Source organism: Coregonus clupeaformis, chromosome 20, assembly GCF_020615455.1.
Source record: "Coregonus clupeaformis isolate EN_2021a chromosome 20, ASM2061545v1, whole genome shotgun sequence".
NCBI classification, from domain to species: Eukaryota; Metazoa; Chordata; class Actinopteri; order Salmoniformes; family Salmonidae; genus Coregonus; species Coregonus clupeaformis.
In genome coordinates this window covers 19,810,031-19,832,182 of record NC_059211.1, presented here as the reverse complement: position 1 = coordinate 19,832,182, position 22,152 = coordinate 19,810,031, and the positions used below count along the sequence as shown (strand labels likewise).

Below are 22,152 nucleotides of genomic sequence, written 5' to 3'. Positions count from 1 at the left end.
GACTGTTCAAAAGGTAGCTAGTCACATCCAATGATTTATACAGTATATACAGTCAAAAGTTTGGACACACCTACTCATTCAAGGGTTTTTCTTAATTTTTACTATTTTCTACATTGCAGAATAATAGCGAAGACATCAAAACGATTAAATAACACATATGGAATCATGTAGTAACCCAAAAAGTGTTAAACAAATCATAATATATTTGAGATTCTTCAAATAGCCACCATTTGCCTTGATGACAGCTTTGCACACTCTTGGCATTCTCTCAACCAGCTTCATGAGGTAGTCACCTGGAATACATTTCAATTAACAGGTGTGCCTTCTTAAAAGTTCATTTGTGGAATTTCTTTCCTTCTTAATGCGTTTGAGCCAATCAGTTGCCTTGTGACAAGGTAGGGGGGTATACAGAAGATAGCCCTATTTGGTAAAAGACCAGGAACAGCTCAAATAAGCAAAGAGAAACAGTAGTCCATCGTTACTTTAAGACATGAAGGTTAGTAAATCCGGAAAATTTCAAGAACTTTGAAAGTTTCTTCAAGTGCAGTCGCAAAAACCATGAAGCGCTATGATGAAATTTGCTCTCATGAGGACCACCACAGGAATGGAAGACCCAGAGTTACCTCTGCTGCAGAGGATAAGTTAATTAGCGTTACCAGCTTCAGAAATTGCAGCCCAAATAAATGCTTCACAGAGTTCAAGTAACAGACACATCTCAACATCAACTGTTCAGAGGGGACTGTGTGAATCAGGCCTTCATGGTCGAATTGCTGCAAAGAAACCAACCTAAAGGACACCAATAAGAAGAAGAGACCTGCTTGGGCCAAGAAACACGAGCAATGGACATTAGACCGGTGGAAATTTGTCCTTTGGTCTGGAGTCCAAATTTGAGATTTTTGGTTCCAACCGCCGTGTCTTTGTGAGATGCAGTGTGAGTGAACGGATGCTCTCCGCATGTGTATTTCCCACCGTAAAGCATGGAGGAGGACATGTTATGGTGAGGGGTTGCTTTGCTGGTGACACTGTCTGTGATTTATTTAGAATTCAAGGCACACTTAACCAGCATGGCTACCACAGCATTCTGCAGCGATACGCCATCCCATCTGGTTTGGGCTTAGTGGGACTATCATTTGTTTTTCAACAGGACAATGACCCAACACACCTCCAGGCTGTGTAAGGCTATTTTACCAAGAAGGAGAGTGATGGAGTGCTGCATCAGATGACCTGGCCTCCACAATCCCCTGACCTCAACCCAATTGAGATGGTTTGGGATACGTCAGACTGCAGAGTGAAGGAAAAGCAGCCAACAAGTGCTCAGCATATATGGGAACTCCTTCAAGACTGTTGGAAAAGCATTCCAGGTGAAGCTGGTTGAGAGAATGCCAAGAGTGTGCAAAGCTCTCATCAAGGCAAAGGGTGGCTATTTGAAGAATCTCAAATATAACATATATTTTGATTTGTTTAACACATTTTTCTGTTTACTACATTATTCCATATGTGTTATTTCATAGTTTGATGTCTTTACTATTACTCTTCAATGTAAAAAATAGTAAACATAATGAAAAACCATTGAATGAGTAGGTGTGTCCAAACTTTTGACTGGTAGTGTACATCATTGGCCTCATCCCAGAAATATCCAGGCAGAGACCACACCCTGTTTCATCAGTTCTGGCAGGTTGCATATTACGGAAGTTACATATTTTTGTTTATTTATTGACACTGTGGGATAATATATAGCCTATGTGGGTAGTTTGAACACAAATAAATATCACCACGACTGCTACAAGGCTTTGTGGAATCCTTTAGTACATCCATATTTTTGTGTTGAGTTAAGTTATATTGGCTCGACCGGAAACATACTTCTGCGTAAAATATTCATGGCATACCCGTTTACTAGATGCCTACATTTAATTTCACTGGGAGACTAAAGTACATGCTACTGAAAGATTTATGAATTTTTGCAGTGGGCTTTCAGTGAACAACCTAGGCTTATGTTCCTTGTTCACTGCTTTGGGTTCGTCAGATGTAAACACAACCGGATTGAAAGTACATGGAAATCTCATTCCCACTACAGTATACAGTGCCTTCAGAAAGTCTTCAAATATATATATTTTTAATTAGGTATATGATCACAATGGTAATAAATAATTTGTTGTATTACTTAAGGCATAAGTAGGCTGAGTTTTTTTTTTTTACTGGACTGATGGCCTGCATCTGATGGTCAGTCTGAGGGGAGGGAGGGCGCAGCGGTGAGGCTGCCTCTCACCGACACTGTCCCTCTGCTCTCCCTCCCTCCCTCCACTGAGAAAATGGGACACAGTCTTCCAGCTGATGGCGAAACTCGCACTGCATTATTTCTGCCTCATGCACCAATTCATGTTGTTACTCTTATGATCAGAGAAAGTGAAATATTCCTTGATATTAAAAAGACCCAAGCCGCTAATAATAACAACGCAAGCTTATCGGAACACTTTGCTATACTCATTAATTCCAGCTGCAGTGCTGGCTGTAGGGAGAACGTGCATTTAATGGCTTATAGAAGTGTTGAACGTGCTGAATAACAAACTTAAACATGAACTTACTCATAAAAACAGCAGCTCTTTGCTGTATTCTTTGAGTCTCTCTCTAGTCATGGTTTTAAACATTTTGAAATCTCACAGTATCAATTTGCGTTGAGTTTGAGTTTCCTTTTTATAGTCTATGGCTCGATGAAACTGTGCAGACACGGTGATCTGAGCTATCTGATTGGCCAGCGGTAGGCCTATAGGTGCACTTAAATTGCTCTCTGGGCCTGCCGGATAGGCGGAGTGGTACCTTCAGACACATGAAATGGTTCAAAATGGGAACACTTTGCCTTCCCGGCGCTAGGGCTGCTGAATCAAGAGCACCAACCGCCAACAGCACGAAATGAATTTAAAAAAATAGGAACGCAAGATATGATCGTTGGGTTTTTTACAGAAATGTTTGGTGATCGACTAGGAATGCCTTGACGATCAACCAGTCGATCGCGATTGACCAGTTGGTGACCACTGCCGTACAGCAATTACTGCGATGTGGCTTCCGCAGCCGTCAGGGCATTCATACTTCTTGCGCCTAGCGGAGCAGAGCTAGTGTGAAGGAAGTTGTCAAGGAAGTGAGTTTGTGTTTATACAGGACGTACTGCCCCCCACCTACCGTCAACCAATCATCGGAGCTAAACGGTGCTCTCCGCATTGCTACAAAATTTGAGAGGCACACAGCAATGCGGTACGGAGCTTGATTTGGACTCCTAAGGCTCCGCAATTGCGTCACACCCTCCATACGGAGCCTCCGGACCACCTTGCGGAACAAGCATTAATGGGCTTCAAGTAGTTTAGTCCCCTGCAGCTCTGTTGGTAGAGCATGGCGCTTGCAACGCCAGGGTTGTGTGTGTGTTTGTTTCCCACGGGGGGCAGTATGAAACATTTATGCACTCACTAACTGTAAGTCGCTCTGGATAAGAGCGTTTGCTAAATGACTAAAATGTAAATGTAAGTTTCTAAGAATTTTCCACACCTGGATTGTGCAACATTTGCCCATTATTCTTTTCAAAATTCTTCAAGCTCTGTCAAATTGGTTGTTGATCATTGCTAGACAACCATTTTCAAGTCTTGCCATAGATTTTCAAGCAGATTTAAGTCAAAACTCAGGAACATTCACTGTCTTCTTGGTAAGCAACACCAGTGTAGATTTGGACTTGTCTTTTAGGTTATTGTCCTGCTGAAAGGTGAATTCATCTCCCAGTGTCTGGTGGAAAGCAGACTGAACCAGGTTTTCCTCTAGGATTTTGCCTGTACTTAGCTTCATTCCATGAATTTTTTATCATGGAAAACTCCCCAGTCCTTAACGGTTACAAGCATACCCATAACATGATGCAGCCACCACTATGCTTGAAAATATGGAGAGTGGTACTCAGTAATGTGTTGTGTTGGATTTGCCCCAAACATAACACTTTGTATTCAGGACAAAAAGTGAATTGCTTTACCAATTATTTTGCAGTATTACTTTAGGGCCTTGTTGCAAACAGGATTTATGTTTTGGAATACAATGTATTGATCCATCCTCAGTTTTTTCCTATCACAGCCATTAAACTATGTAACTGTTTTAAAGTCACCAATGGCATCATGGGGAAATCCCTGAGAGGTTTTGTTCCTCTCCAACAACTGAGTTAGAAAGGACGCTTGTATCTTTGTAGTGACTGGGTGTATTGATACACCATCCAAATTGTAATTAATAACTTCACCATGCTCAAAGGGATATTTGTTATTTTTTTACTGATCTTCCAATAGGTGCCCTTCTTGGCGAGGCATTGGAAAAACTCCCTGGTCTTTGTGGTTGAATCTGTGTTTGAAATTCACAGCTTGACTGAAGGACCTTACATATAATTGTATGTGTGGGGTACAGAGATGAGCTAGTCATTCAAAAATCATGTTAAACACTATTCAGAGCACACAGAGTCCATGCAACTTATTATGTGACTTGTTAAGCAAATGTCGACTCCTGAACTTATTTAGGCTTGCCATAACAAAGGGGATGAATACTTATTGACTCAATACATTTTGCTTTTCATTTTTAATTAATTTGTAAACATTTTGAAAAACATAATTCCACTTTTGCGTTATGGGGTATTGTGTGTAGACCAGTGACAGAAAATCTCAATTGAATTAATTTTAAATTCAGACTGTAACACAACAAAATGTGTGAAAAGTCAATGGGTGTGAATACTTTCTGAAGGCACTGTAGATATTGGTTAGTGCTTTCTAGCCAACTAAGTATGTATAGTGGTTGAATTGATTGTTGTAATGAGCCTAGCCCTAGCTAATGACACTACCCTATTCTCTGGAGATTCCTCCGGCTAGACAGGCGATAGCAACAACATCTCATATTGTGGGTGTGGTCCTCCTATTGGGATTTCTGTTTGGAAGGAGACACTGCACTGCTTTGTGTGTATGTGTGTATGTGTGCTTGCCTCTGTAGCATACAGTGAGGGATGTGTCTTGTTTGTGATGAGGCGCTGGATGTTGACACCAATACACATACTCTACACTCACGTACAGTACCAGTCAAAAGTTTGGACACACCTACTCATTCAAGGGTTTTTCTTTATTTTTACTATTTTCTACATTGGAGAATAATAGTGAAGACATCAAAACTATGAAATAGTATCACTGCAGAATGCTGTGGTAGCCATGCTGGTTAAGTGTGCTTTGAATTCTAAATAAATCACAGACAGTGTCTCCAGCAAAGCACCCCCAAAGCACCCCCACACCATAACACCTCCTCCTCCATGCTTTACGGAGGGAACTACACATGCAGAGATCATCCGTTCACCCACACCGCGTCTCACAAAGACACGGCGGTTGGAACCAAAAGTCTCAAATTTGGACTCCAGACCAAAGGACACATTTCCACCGGTCTAATGTCCATTGCTCGTGTTTCTTGGCCCAATCAGGTCTTTTCTTCTTATTGGTGTCCTTTATTAGTGGTTTCTTTGCAGCAATTCAACCATGAAGGCCTGATTCACGCAGTCCCCTCTGAACAGTTGATGTTGAGATGTGTCTGTGACTTGAACTCTGCAATTTCTGAGGCTGGTAACTCTAATGAACTTATCCTCTGCAGCAGAGGTAACTCTGGGTTTTCCATTCCTGTGGCGGTCCTCATGAGAGCCAGTTTCATCATAGCGCTTGATGGTTTTTGCGACTGCACTTCAAGAAACTTTCAAAGTTCTTGTAATGTTCCGTATTGACTGACCTTCATGTCTTAAAGTAATGATGGACTGTTGTTTCTCTTTGCTTATTTGAGCTGTTCTTGCCATAATATTGACTTGGTCTTTTACCAAATAGGGCTGTCTTCTGTATACTCCCCCTACCTTGTCACAACACAACTGATTGGCTCAAACGCATTAAGAAGGAAAGAAATTCCACAATTTAACTTTTAAGAAGGCAAACCTGTTAATTGAAATGCATTCCAGGTGACTACCTCATGAAGCTGGTTGAGAGAATGCCAAGAGTGTGCAAAGCTGTCATCAAGGCAAAGGGTGGCTGTTTGAAGAAACTCAAATATAACATATATTTTGATTTGTTTAACACTTTGGTTACTACATGATTCCATATGTGTTATTTATTTCTTCGCTATTATTCTACAATGTAAAAAATAGTAAAAATAAAGAAAAACCGTTGAATGAGTAGGTGTGTCCAAACTTTTGACAGGTAGTGTACATGTGGATTTGGTATTGTAGATATGTTGTAGTAGTGTGTAATAATGTGTTGTGAAGTGTAATGTTTTAACTGAATGTAAATTGCCTTAATATTGCTGGACCCCAGGAAGAGTAGCTGCTGCCTTGATAGCAGCTAATGAGGATCCATAATAAAATACAAATACATGGAGAGTGTGACGGGTATTTCCATGTAAAAGAACCCATGAGCACCAACATGTGAAGTTCATAGGAGCATGTCAAATCTGGTGCAAGTGTGAAGACAGTCTGGACAACCCCTCCCTCCCTCTCTCTCTCTGCCTCTCTCTCTTCTCTTCTGTGGTCAGTCCACCCTGACCTTGATTTCAACGTCCATAGATGTTGATTTTTGGTCCGGACCGGCCTTGACTTGGCCCAAACATAGACGTCCATGATTGTTTCAGATTTGGTCCTGTCCGAATCTGAACCAATCATAGACGTCTATGTTTCACAAGTTTAGAGAGCACAGTACAGTACAGTAGAGCATATTAGAGTACAGTACAGTACAGTAAAGTCAAGTAAAACAAAAAAAATGTATAGTGTATGTAAGGGATAAACACAGAAGTTCTGTACATTACCTTGGAAATAATGTACGACGCAGCGGGACGAGGCGGAGCCTAGTCCCTTTGTGGAGTAAATTTTTCCAAGGTAATGTACAGAACTGAGGTTTTTTATCCCGCTTATACCACAGTTGCCGATGAAAACAATACTAAAGCACACATTTACCGGTATAAATAAAAAAAAACATTTATATTTTCACTTTTATCGCGTCGGGCTGAACAACACCATTTACCTGTGACCGTATTCATGATACAGCACTGCCTTTTGTGCCTTATTGCTTAAGTACAGTACACAGTAGAGCACACTGAAGATGAGTACACTATAATGTACTGTATTGTACTGTACTGTACTGAACTATACTCTACATTACTGTACTGTACTCTACCGTACTCTACTCTACTGTGCTCTGCTGTACTTTGATGTCCAAACTTGTAAAACATAGACGTCTATGATTGGTTCAGATTTGATCCTTCAGCATAAAGTTTCCTACAGGTTTCCTCATTGTTCTATTTAAAGTCATGTTCTCAAATTGTTCCAAGAACGTTAACAAACAACGTTCTTCTTTGGGAATTTCAGTACTTCAGCATAACTTTTACTTCAGTTTCCTCCTGGTTCTATTTAAAGGTTTGAATCTCACTGACGCTGTGCCACAATAAAAAAGAAATGTGTTTGCATGATTAATGCCAAAGCAAATTAATTTCCATGTGTACTATCTATGGAGTTCAAAATACACTAAACATAAATATAGACACAACATGTAAAGTATTGGTCCCATGTTTTATCAGCTGAAATAAAAGATCCCAGAAATTGTCCATACGCTTTTTGTGCACAAATTTGTTTACATCCGTGTTAGTGAGCATTTCTCCTTTGCCAAGATAATCCATCCACCTGACAGGTGTGGCATATCAAGAAGCTGATTAAACAGCATGATCATTACACAGGTGCACCTTGTGTTGGGGACAATAAAAGGCCACTCAGTTTTGTCACACAACACAATGCCACAGATGTCTCAAGTGTTGAGGGAGTGTGCAATTGGCATGCTGATTGCAGGAATGTCCACCAGAGCTGTTGTCAGAGAATTCAATGTTCATTTCTCTACCATAAGCCGCCTCCAACGTCATTTTAGAGAATTTGGCAGTACGTCCAACCGGCCTCCCAACTGCCGACCACATGTAACCTTGCCAGCCCAGGACCTCCACATCCGGCTTCTTCACCTGTGGGATCATCTGAGACCAGCCACCCGGACAGCTGATGAAACTGTGGGTTTGCAACGGAAGAATTTCTGCACAAACTGTCAGAAACCGTCTCAGGGAAGCTCATCTGCGTGCTCAGCATCCTCACCAGGGTCTTGCTCATGACTGCAGTTCGGCATCGTAACTGACTTCAGTAGGCAAATGCTCACCTTCGATGGCCACTGACACGCTGGAGAAGTGTGCTCTTCACGGATAATCCTGGTTTCAACTGTACCGGGCAGATGACAGGAACTGGCGTTGTGTGGGTGAGCGGTTTGCTGATGTCAACTTTGTGAACAGTGCCCCATGGTGGTGGTGGGGTTATGGTGTGGGCAGGCATAAGCCACGGACAATGAACACAATTGCATTTTATTGATTGCAATTTGAATGCACAGAGATAGTGTGACGAGATCCTGAGGACTATTGTCATGCCATTTATCCGCCGCCATTACCTCATGTTTCAGCATGATAATGCACGTCCCCATGTCGCAAGGATCTGTACACAATTCCTGGACGCTGAAAATGTCCAAGTTCTTCCATGGCCTGCATACTCACCAGACATGTCACCCATTGAGCATGCTTTGGATACTCTGGATTGACGTGTACGACAGCGTGTTCCAGTTCCCGCCAATATCCAGCAACTTCGCACAGCCATTGAAGAGGAGTGGGACAACATTCCAAAGGCCTCAATCAACAGCCTGATCAACTCTATGCGAAGGAGATGTGTCAAATGGTGGTCACATCAGATACTGACTGGTTTTCTGATCTACGCCCCTACCTCTTTTTTAAAAAGGTATCTGTGACCAACAGATGCATATCTGTATTCCCAGTCATTTGAAAACCATAGATTAGGGCCCAATGAATTTATTTAAATTGACTGATTTCCTTATATGAACTGTAACTCAGTAAAATCTTTGACATTGTTGCAAAAATTGTAGTTAACCCAAACTAAGCTAGCAGTGTTATTAAAAGTCTTATTAAACATTTTTGTGAAAGTTGTAAGAAAGTTATTCAAAAACCTCCAAATAACCTTTACATTTCATTCAAAACATTCACAACATTTAGAGAATGTTCTCAGAATGTTATTTAATTACCTTCAAATAACCTATAATTTCTGTTCTCAGAACATCAATAAAACCTCCCAGGAAAACTTTCAGGGAACCATGGTAAAAAGTTCTCAGAACCTCCCTGTAACCTAAAAATGTATGTTCTCAGAACGTTTAGTAAACTTTCCGTTCTACCGGTCAGGAAACGTATGGCTTCGTTCCCAGAGCTAATGGGAAACCAAAAACGTACATTCCCACATCTTCCAAGGAATCAAATGTGCTAGCTGGGGTATGGTTTGTTAAACTTTAAAATCAATGGTTTTTGTTTGGCATACATTTTAAAGTGAATTCCGTTATCGTGGAATTGCCCTGACCTCTCTTCTTCCTGCATTATTATTATTATTATGTCAAATCAAATGTCTTTCATGATTAAATGCTGTAGAGCAGGGGTGTCAAACTCATTCCATGTAGGGCCTAGTGTCTGCAGGGTTTTGGTTTTTCCTTTCAATTAAGCCCTAGACAACCAGGTGTGGGGAGTTCCTTACTAATTAGTGACCTTAATTCATCAATCAAGTACAAGGGAGGATCAGAAACCCGCAGACACTCAGCCCTCCGTGGAATGGGTTTGACACCTGTGCTGTAGAGATTGCGATAAGATCATTTATCTGCAAATTCCATCTGGTCTTACCGATGAGGTTGTACAGCAGTGGTCCACTCAGTAGGACTAGACCACCCTAGCCTAATGCTCCTATTCCCTGAAATGCCAAGCCCTGCTCTTGGGGCATTGCCAGAGAGACATGATCTGCCATGCCCTGCCCTGCCCTGTCTAGCCAGTCTGCTTGCTTGCTCAGGCTTACGTAAAGCATTTCTGCTAAATGCTGTGCTTATTACACAATCAGGGAATAGGCAGGGAAATATAGGCCAGAGGGGTGAGGGCTGGCTGGCTTACGTCACCCAGGAGGATGCTAGTCGTGCACTCGGCCACCTGGACCACGGTGGCCGGGCAGGCGAACTCTGTTTCCTCTACACCACCGGTCAAAGGTTTTAGAACACCTACTCATTCAAGGGTTTTCTTTTTAATTTGACTATTTTCTACATTGTAGAATAATAGTGAAGACATCAAAACTATGAAATAACACATATGGAATCATGTAGTAACCAAAAAAGTGTTAAACAAATCAAAATATATTTTATATTTGAGAATCTTCAAATAGCCACCCTTTGCCTTGCTCCAGGAGGTAGTCACCTGGAATGCATTTCAATTAACAGGTTTGCCTTTTTAAAAGTTAATTTGTGGAATTTCTTTCCTTCTTAAGCCAATCAGTTGTGTTGTGACAAGGTACGGGGGGTATACAGAAGATAGCCCTATTTGATAAAATACCAAGTCCATATTATGGCAAGAACAGCTCAAATAAGCAAAGAGAAACAACAGTCCATCATTACTTTAAGACATGAAGGTCAGTCAATACGGAACATTTCAAGAACTTTGAACGTTTCTTCAAGTGCAGAACCGCCACAGGAAAGGTATACCCAGAGTTACCTCTGCTGCAGGGGATAAGTTCATTAGAGTTACCAGCCTCAGAAATTGCAGCCCAAATAAATGCATCACAGACTTCAAGTAACAGACACATCTCAACATCAACTGTTCAGAGGAGACTGTGTGAATCAGGCCTTCATGGTCGAATTGCTGCAAAGAAACCACTACTAAAGGACACCAATAATAAGAAGAGACTTGCTTGGGCCAAGAAACACGAGCAATGGACATTAGACCGGTGGAAATTTGTCCTTTGGTCTGGAGTCCAAATTTGAGATTTTTGGTTCCAACCGCTGTGTCTTTGTGAGACGCAGTCTGGGTGAACGGATGCTCTCCGCATGTGTATTTCCCACCGTAAAGCATGGAGGAGGACGTGTTATGGTGAGGGGTTGCTTAGCTGGTGACACTGTCTGTGATTTATTTAGAATTCAAGGCACACTTAACCAGCATGGCTACCACAGCATTCTGCAGCGATATGCCATCCCATCTGGTTTGGGTTTATTGGGACTATCATTTGTTTTTCAACAGGACAATGACCCAACACACCTCCAGGCTGTGTAAGGGCTATTTTACCAAGAAGGAGAGTGATGGAGTGCTGCATGAGATTACCTGGCCTCCACATTCCCCCGAACCTTTTAAAAATACTTTTATTTAACCAGGTAAGCCAGTTGAGAACAAGTTCTGATTTACAACTGCGACCTGGCCAAGATAAAGCAAAGCAGTGTGATAAAAAACAACAACACAGAGTTACATATTGGGTAAAACAAAACATAAAGTCAAAAATACAACAGAAAATATATATACAGTGTGTGCAAATGTAGCAAGTTATGGAGGTAAGGCAATAAATAGGCCATAGTGCAAAATAATTACAATTAGTATTAACACTGGAATGATAGATGTGCAAGAGATGATGTGCAAATAGAGATACTGGGGTGCAAATGAGCAAAATAAATAACAATATGGGGATGAGGTAGTTGGGTGGGCTAATTTCAGATGGGCTGTGTACAGGTGCAGTGATCGGTAAAGTGCTCTGACAACTGATGGTTACTACATGATTCCATATGTGTTATTTATTTCTTCGCTATTATTCTACAATGTAAAAAATAGTAAAAATAAAGAAAAACCATTGAATGAGTAGGTGTGTCCAAACTTTTGACAGGTAGTGTACATGTGGATTTGGTATTGTAGATATGTTGTAGTAGTGTGTAATAATGTGTTGTGAAGTGTAATGTTTTAACTGAATGTAAATTGCCTTAATATTGCTGGACCCCAGGAAGAGTAGCTGCTGCCTTGATAGCAGCTAATGAGGATCCATAATAAAATACAAATACATGGAGAGTGTGACGGGTATTTCCATGTAAAAGAACCCATGAGCACCAACATGTGAAGTTCATAGGAGCATGTCAAATCTGGTGTCAAATGAAACCTAAGAGTCTATATTTTTGTTAGGAATAAGAAATTGCTTTGATTTCTGGTCAAACAGATGGAAAAGGGGTCTTAGGTCCAGAAAATGTCTTAAAAGGAATTAGAAATACATCAAAACACAATAATGTTGAAGTAAAGACCCCTGCCAACTAATATTAACACTTATATTTAGTTTTGAATAAATTATTTTCCTTGTGGAAGTTTAAGAAACATTGCCCTGTGCCTTGAAATTCCATTACCAAAAACCCACATATCTTTAAGATATTTTCTAATTTCTCTCCCTCATGTGGAGGGAGGATAATGAAAGTTCACAGAAGTAACAGGTAAATTAGTTCTATTTGGTTTATGAATTAATAAATGATTAAAACTCAAAATTCTGTTACCAAATTGGTAATAGAATTTCAGAAAAATCTGTAACAGAATTACTGCAATTGAATTGGCTACAATGAGAAATCATAATAGTCACAAACCACAGTTGGGACACCTACACCTGTTGTATTCGGCGCATGTGGCAAATAAAATTGGATTTGATTTGATTTGCTACGGTGCTCCCCTTCCACTGGCATACTGTTATTTTTCTTTCTCTTTCTGTCATCTGGTGGTCAAAGCAAGTGTGAAGACAGTCTGGACAACCCCTCCCTCCCTCTCTCTCTCTGCCTCTCTCTCTTCTCTTCTGTGGTCAGTCCACCCTGACCTTGATTTCAACGTCCATAGATGTTGATTTTTGGTCCGGACCGGCCTTGACTTGGCCCAAACATAGACGTCCATGATTGTTTCAGATTTGGTCCTGTCCGAATCTGAACCAATCATAGACGTCTATGTTTCACAAGTTTAGAGAGCACAGTACAGTACAGTAGAGCATATTAGAGTACAGTACAGTACAGTAAAGTCAAGTAAAACAAAAAAAATGTATAGTGTATGTAAGGGATAAACACAGAAGTTCTGTACATTACCTTGGAAATAATGATGACTTAGCGGGGACGAGGCGGAGCCTAGTCCCTTTGTGGAGTAAATTTTTCCAAGGTAATGTACAGAACTGAGGTTTTTTATCCCGCTTATACCACAGTTGCCGATGAAAACAATACTAAAGCACACATTTACCGGTATAAATAAAAAAAAACATTTATATTTTCACTTTTATCGCGTCGGGCTGAACAACACCATTTACCTGTGACCGTATTCATGATACAGCACTGCCTTTTGTGCCTTATTGCTTAAGTACAGTACACAGTAGAGCACACTGAAGATGAGTACACTATAATGTACTGTATTGTACTGTACTGTACTGAACTATACTCTACATTACTGTACTGTACTCTACCGTACTCTACTCTACTGTGCTCTGCTGTACTTTGATGTCCAAACTTGTAAAACATAGACGTCTATGATTGGTTCAGATTTGATCCTTCAGCATAAAGTTTCCTACAGGTTTCCTCATTGTTCTATTTAAAGTCATGTTCTCAAATTGTTCCAAGAACGTTAACAAACAACATTCTTCTTTGGGAATTTCAGTACTTCAGCATAACTTTTACTTCAGTTTCCTCCTGGTTCTATTTAAAGGTTTGAATCTCACTGACGCTGTGCCACAATAAAAAAGAAATGTGTTTGCATGATTAATGCCAAAGCAAATTAATTTCCATGTGTACTATCTATGGAGTTCAAAATACACTAAACATAAATATAGACACAACATGTAAAGTATTGGTCCCATGTTTTATCAGCTGAAATAAAAGATCCCAGAAATTGTCCATACGCTTTTTGTGCACAAATTTGTTTACATCCGTGTTAGTGAGCATTTCTCCTTTGCCAAGATAATCCATCCACCTGACAGGTGTGGCATATCAAGAAGCTGATTAAACAGCATGATCATTACACAGGTGCACCTTGTGTTGGGGACAATAAAAGGCCACTCAGTTTTGTCACACAACACAATGCCACAGATGTCTCAAGTGTTGAGGGAGTGTGCAATTGGCATGCTGATTGCAGGAATGTCCACCAGAGCTGTTGTCAGAGAATTCAATGTTCATTTCTCTACCATAAGCCGCCTCCAACGTCATTTTAGAGAATTTGGCAGTACGTCCAACCGGCCTCCCAACTGCCGACCACATGTAACCTTGCCAGCCCAGGACCTCCACATCCGGCTTCTTCACCTGTGGGATCATCTGAGACCAGCCACCCGGACAGCTGATGAAACTGTGGGTTTGCAACGGAAGAATTTCTGCACAAACTGTCAGAAACCGTCTCAGGGAAGCTCATCTGCGTGCTCAGCATCCTCACCAGGGTCTTGCTCATGACTGCAGTTCGGCATCGTAACTGACTTCAGTAGGCAAATGCTCACCTTCGATGGCCACTGACACGCTGGAGAAGTGTGCTCTTCACGGATAATCCTGGTTTCAACTGTACCGGGCAGATGACAGGAACTGGCGTTGTGTGGGTGAGCGGTTTGCTGATGTCAACTTTGTGAACAGTGCCCCATGGTGGTGGTGGGGTTATGGTGTGGGCAGGCATAAGCCACGGACAATGAACACAATTGCATTTTATTGATTGCAATTTGAATGCACAGAGATAGTGTGACGAGATCCTGAGGACTATTGTCATGCCATTTATCCGCCGCCATTACCTCATGTTTCAGCATGATAATGCACGTCCCCATGTCGCAAGGATCTGTACACAATTCCTGGACGCTGAAAATGTCCAAGTTCTTCCATGGCCTGCATACTCACCAGACATGTCACCCATTGAGCATGCTTTGGATACTCTGGATTGGCGTGTACGACAGCGTGTTCCAGTTCCCCGCCAATATCCAGCAACTCGCACAGCCATTGAAGAGGAGTGGGACAACATTCCAAAGGCCTCAATCAACAGCCTGATCAACTCTATGCGAAGGAGATGTGTCAAATGGTGGTCACATCAGATACTGACTGGTTTTCTGATCTACGCCCCTACCTCTTTTTTAAAAAGGTATCTGTGACCAACAGATGCATATCTGTATTCCCAGTCATTTGAAAACCATAGATTAGGGCCCAATGAATTTATTTAAATTGACTGATTTCCTTATATGAACTGTAACTCAGTAAAATCTTTGACATTGTTGCAAAAATTGTAGTTAACCCAAACTAAGCTAGCAGTGTTATTAAAAGTCTTATTAAACATTTTGTGAAAGTTGTAAGAAAGTTATTCAAAAACCTCCAAATAACCTTTACATTTCATTCAAAACATTCACAACATTTAGAGAATGTTCTCAGAATGTTATTTAATTACCTTCAAATAACCTATAATTTCTGTTCTCAGAACATCAATAAAACCTCCCAGGAAAACTTTCAGGGAACCATGGTAAAAGTTCTCAGAACCTCCCTGTAACCTAAAAATGTATGTTCTCAGAACGTTTAGTAAACTTTCCGTTCTACCGGTCAGGAAACGTATGGCTTCGTTCCCAGAGCTAATGGGAAACCAAAAACGTACATTCCCACATCTTCCAAGGAATCAAATGTGCTAGCTGGGGTATGGTTTGTTAAACTTTAAAATCAATGGTTTTTGTTTGGCATACATTTTAAAGTGAATTCCGTTATCGTGGAATTGCCCTGACCTCTCTTCTTCCTGCATTATTATTATTATTATGTCAAATCAAATGTCTTTCATGATTAAATGCTGTAGAGCAGGGGTGTCAAACTCATTCCATGTAGGGCCTAGTGTCTGCAGGGTTTTGGTTTTTCCTTTCAATTAAGCCCTAGACAACCAGGTGTGGGGAGTTCCTTACTAATTAGTGACCTTAATTCATCAATCAAGTACAAGGGAGGATCAGAAACCCGCAGACACTCAGCCCTCCGTGGAATGGGTTTGACACCTGTGCTGTAGAGACTGCGATAAGATCATTTATCTGCAAATTCCATCTGGTCTTACCGATGAGGTTGTACAGCAGTGGTCCACTCAGTAGGACTAGACCACCCTAGCCTAATGCTCCTATTCCCTGAAATGCCAAGCCCTGCTCTTGGGGCATTGCCAGAGAGACATGATCTGCCATGCCCTGCCCTGCCCTGTCTAGCCAGTCTGCTTGCTTGCTCAGGCTTACGTAAAGCATTTCTGCTAAATGCTGTGCTTATTACACAATCAGGGAATAGGCAGGAAATATAGGCCAGAGGGGGTGAGGGCTGGCTGGCTTACGTCACCCAGGAGGATGCTAGTCGTGCACTCGGCCACCTGGACCACGGTGGCCGGGCAGGCGAACTCTGTTTCCTCTACACCACCGGTCAAAAGTTTTAGAACACCTACTCATTCAAGGGTTTTCTTTTTTAATTTGACTATTTTCTACATTGTAGAATAATAGTGAAGACATCAAAACTATGAAATAACACATATGGAATCATGTAGTAACCCAAAAAAGTGTTAAACAAATCAAAATATATTTTATATTTGAGAATCTTCAAATAGCCACCCTTTGCCTTGCTCCAGGAGGTAGTCACCTGGAATGCATTTCAATTAACAGGTTTGCCTTTTTTAAAAGTTAATTTGTGGAATTTCTTTCCTTCTTAAGCCAATCAGTTGTGTTGTGACAAGGTACGGGGGTATACAGAAGATAGCCCTATTTGATAAAATACCAAGTCCATATTATGGCAAGAACAGCTCAAATAAGCAAAGAGAAACAACAGTCCATCATTACTTTAAGACATGAAGGTCAGTCAATACGGAACATTTCAAGAACTTTGAACGTTTCTTCAAGTGCAGAACCGCCACAGGAAAGGTATACCCAGAGTTACCTCTGCTGCAGGGGATAAGTTCATTAGAGTTACCAGCCTCAGAAATTGCAGCCCAAATAAATGCATCACAGACTTCAAGTAACAGACACATCTCAACATCAACTGTTCAGAGGAGACTGTGTGAATCAGGCCTTCATGGTCGAATTGCTGCAAAGAAACCACTACTAAAGGACACCAATAATAAGAAGAGACTTGCTTGGGCCAAGAAACACGAGCAATGGACATTAGACCGGTGGAAATTTGTCCTTTGGTCTGGAGTCCAAATTTGAGATTTTTGGTTCCAACCGCTGTGTCTTTGTGAGACGCAGTCTGGGTGAACGGATGCTCTCCGCATGTGTATTTCCCACCGTAAAGCATGGAGGAGGACGTGTTATGGTGAGGGGTTGCTTAGCTGGTGACACTGTCTGTGATTTATTTAGAATTCAAGGCACACTTAACCAGCATGGCTACCACAGCATTCTGCAGCGATATGCCATCCCATCTGGTTTGGGTTTATTGGGACTATCATTTGTTTTTCAACAGGACAATGACCCAACACACCTCCAGGCTGTGTAAGGGCTATTTTACCAAGAAGGAGAGTGATGGAGTGCTGCATGAGATTACCTGGCCTCCACATTCCCGAACCTTTTAAAAATACTTTTATTTAACCAGGTAAGCCAGTTGAGAACAAGTTCTGATTTACAACTGCGACCTGGCCAAGATAAAGCAAAGCAGTGTGATAAAAAACAACAACACAGAGTTACATATTGGGTAAAACAAAACATAAAGTCAAAAATACAACAGAAAATATATATACAGTGTGTGCAAATGTAGCAAGTTATGGAGGTAAGGCAATAAATAGGCCATAGTGCAAAATAATTACAATTAGTATTAACACTGGAATGATAGATGTGCAAGAGATGATGTGCAAATAGAGATACTGGGGTGCAAATGAGCAAAATAAATAACAATATGGGGATGAGGTAGTTGGGTGGGCTAATTTCAGATGGGCTGTGTACAGGTGCAGTGATCGGTAAAGTGCTCTGACAACTGATGCTTAAAATTAGTGAGGGAGATGTCAAACTCATTCCACGTGGGGCTGAGTGTCTGCGGGTTTTAGATTTTTTCCATTCAATTAAGACCTAGATAACCAGGTGAGGAAGGTTCCTTACTAATTAGTGACCTTAATTCATCGATCAATTACAAAGGTGGAGCAAAACCCGCAGAGACTCGGCCCTCCATGGAATGAGTTTGACACGTGCTCTACATTAACTACTCTTATCAGCTGGCCCTGGGCAAAGAAGAGGCTAAGCACAGATCATGCAGATTTTGCTTTTCAGTTTGGAGATGGATGCAATACCTTTTGTGACCCAACATCACCCCATCAGCGGAGGACAACTTTATTATTATGCTTCATTTGATTTAATCATGCAATAGGCTATATTACCCACTTTCATAAAAAAAGTGGCCGTGTCCGAATACCTATACTTGCATTTTAAATAGTAGGCTGTTTGAGTATGCGAAAAAATAAAGTTTAATAGTATGCGACATTTGGAAAATCAAGTATACTTTAAATGCCCGGATGTCATACTCATTTCGGCTTTGACAACAGCTGATCAGTTAGATATGGGAATGCGCTACCAAAATCAATGAATAGCGGGAAGCAACGCAATCATGAATCATTCTCAGCATGCGAAAATAGAATGTTTAATTCTATTGAAAAGTCTTTTAAAAAAATGTTTTACCCACAGTGGATTTCTGTTTTCTCACTGAAAGTGTTTCTTGTTCTCTTGGCCTTCGTCAGAGCTTTTAAACTAAATACTAAACCATCTTCTGATTTGGAATTGAAAATGAGCTATTATCAGGCTGGTTAATGCTATGCATGTCTGTTGAATTTGGAAAAATCCCACCCAACCTACTCAGCCAATCAGGAGCTTCTACTGCGTTGCGACGGTGGAATATTGCATACTTTTTACAAAACAGTACGTGCTAAATAGTATGCGACGATGAGTAAATAGTATGTAGTACGCCAGTATGGGTATTCGGACACAAGCAGTATGTTCCCCTTCTTGTTAAAATGTTTTCTTCCTTTCTCATTTTTCGCTCTTTCCTCACACTTACTGACCTCTTCAAGAGGAATTGACTAGACATGCTGCTCTAATTCTCTCTAAGTATGTGGAAGCTGAGCTCCCAACTGTCCTCTGTACCTAATACCTCCCATTTGTCCAATTATTCTGAATTTATCATTTCCATTTTCCTTCGCCCACACTCTAGCCTACATTCAGTAGTCATCATTAAATAGCCTTTAAAAATCTGATAGAACAGCATTCCAACCCATCTTATCACTTTATTAGGTTGTAATTGCACTCAAGGGGGACACCCAACCCACTGGGCACAAACTGATTAAATCAATGTTGTTTCAACGTAAATTGTCAATATATTGTGACGTTGAATTAACGTGGAAAATACATTGGATTTGAAAAAATCCACCGGCACTCGGCCCCGCCCCACCTAATAATGGCGCCGGAGGAGATGGCTGCCGTTTTATGGGCTCCTAACCAATTGTGCTATTGTGTCTGTTTTTTTGTACTTAATGTTTCTGCCACCGTCTCTTATGACTGATAAGAGGTTCTGGATATCAGGACAGCGATTACTCACCTCGTACTGGACGAATATGTTTTTTTACAAGTCAGACGCGAAGGATTTACTTCAGACACCCGACAAGGCCCAAATCCCCGTCATTCGCAAGAGAAAGAGACGGAGATATCGGGGACGTAGGTCGGGGTGCCTTGTAAGGATCCGACGGCGAGTGAGTAATCTGCCTTTACCGTCAGTCCTATTAGCCAACGTACAATCATTGGATGACAAAATAGACGAGCTACGATCATGACTATCCTACCAACGGGACATTAAAAACGGTAATATCTTATGTTTCACCGAGTAGTGGCTGAACAACGACATGGATAACATACAGCTGGCGGGGTTTACGCTGCATCGGCAAGATAGAACAGCCGCTTCCGGTAAGATAAGTGGTTGCGGTCTGTGTAAATTTGTAAACAACAGCTGGTGCACAAAATCTAATATTAAGGAAGTCTCTAGGTTTTGTTTGCCTGAAATAGAGTATCTCATGATAAGCTGTAGACCACACTATTTACCAAGAGAGTTTTCATCTATATTTTTCATAGCTGTCTATTTACCACCACAAACCGATGCTGGCACTAAGACCGCACTTAATGAGCTGTATAAGGCCATAAGCAAACAGGAAAACGCTCATCCAAAGGTGGCGCTCCTAGTGGCCGGGGACTATCCTCCTGATTCCTGCTTACAAGCAAAAACTAAAGCAGGAAGCACCAGTGACTCAGTCAATAAAGAAGTGGTCAGCTACAGGACTGTTTTGCTAGCACAGACTGGAATATGTTCCGGGATTCTTCCGATGGCATTGAGGAGTACACCACATCAGTCACTGGCTTCATCAATAAGTGCATCGATGACGTCGTCCCCACATTGACTGTACGTACATACCCTAACCATAAGCCATGGATTACAGGCAACATCCACGCTGAGCTAAAGGGTAGAGCTGCCGCTTTCAAGGAGCAGGACTCTAACCTGGACGCTTATAAGAAATCCCGCTATGCCCTCCGACGAACCATCAAATAGGCAAAGCGTCAATACAGGACTAAGATTGAATTGTACTACACCGGCTCCGACGCTCGTCGGATGTGGCAGGGCTTGCAAACTATTACAGACTACAAAGGGAAGCACAGCTGCCAGACAAGCTAAATTACTTCTATGCTTGCTTCGAGGCAAGCAACACTGAAGCATGCATGAGAGCATCAGCTGCTCCGGACGACTGTGTGTCATGCTCTCCATAGCCGATGTGAGTAAGACCTTTAAACAGGTCAACATTCACAAGGCGGATTACCAGGACGTGTACTCCGAGCATGCGCTGACCAACTTCCAAGTGTCTTCACTGACATTCTCAACCTGTCACTGACTGAGTCTGTAATACCAAAATGTTTCAAGCAGACCACCATAGTCCCTGTGCCCAAGAACACTAAGGTAACCTGCCTAAATGAAGACAGACCCATAGCACTCACGTCTGTAGCCATGAAGTGCTTTGAAAGGCTGGTCATGGCTCACATCAACACCATTATCCCAGAAACCCTAGACCCACTCCAATTTGCATACCGCCCCAACAGATCCACAGATGATGCAATCTCTACTGCACTCCACACTGCCCTTTCCCACCTGGACAAAAGGAACACCTACGTGAGAATGCTGTTCATTGACTACAGTTCAGCGTTCAACACCATAGTGCCCTCAAAGCTCATCACTAAGCTAAGGACCCTGGGACTAAACACCTCCCTCTGCAACTGGATCCTGGACTTCCTGAAGGGAAGCCACGCTGATCTTCAACACGGGGGCCCCCCAGGGGTGCATGCTCAGTCCCCTCCTGTACTCCCTGTTCACCCATGACTGCATGGCCAGGCACGACTCCAACACCATCATTAAGTTTGCAGACGACACAACAGTGGTAGGCCTGATCAGCGACAATGATGTGGTGCCAGGTCAACAACCTCTAGCTAAACGTGATCAAGACAAAGGAGATGATTGTGGACTACAGGAAAAAGAAGAGGACCGAGCACGCCCCCATTCTCATCGATGGGGCTGTAGTGGAGCAGGTTGAGAGCTTCAAGTTCCTTGGTGTCCACATCACCAACAAACTATCATGGTCCAAACACACAAGACAGTCATGAAGAGGGCACGACAAAGCCTATTATCCCTCAGGAGACTGAAAATATTTGGCATGGGTCCTCAGATCCTCAAAAGGTTCTACAGCTGCACCATCGAGAGCATCCTGACTGGTTGTATCACCGCCTGGTATGGCAACTGCTCGGCCTCCGACCGCAAGGCACTACAGAGGGTAGTGCGTACGGCCCAGTACATCACTTGGGCTAAGATTCCTGCCATCCAGGACCCCTATACCAGGCGGTGTCAGAGGAAGGCCCTCAAAATTGTCAAAGACTCCAGCCACCCTAGTCATAGACTGTTCTCTCTGCTACCGCACGGCAAGCGGTACCGGAGCGCCAAGTCTAGGTCCAAAAGGCTTCTCAACAGCTTCTACCCCCAAGCCATAAGACTCCTGAACAGCTAATCATGGCTACCCGGACTATTTGCACCCCCACCCCATCTTTTTACGCTGCTGCTACTCTGTTAATTATTTATGCATAGTCACTTTAACTCTACCCACATGTACATATTACCTCAACTACCTCAACTAGCCGGTGCCCCCGCACATTGACTCTGCATCAGTACCCCACCCTGTATATAGCCTCCCTACTGTTATTTTATTTTACTTCTGCTCTTTTTT

General features: G+C 42.0%; 1 protein-coding gene across 3 annotated transcripts in view; it reads left to right on the top strand.

Annotated features, from left to right (window-relative positions):
• LOC121533632 (ankyrin repeat domain-containing protein 13C-like) overlaps window positions 1–22,152 on the top strand; it is a 91,550-nt gene that overhangs the window by 17,072 nt on the left and 52,326 nt on the right. The window lies entirely within an intron of this gene.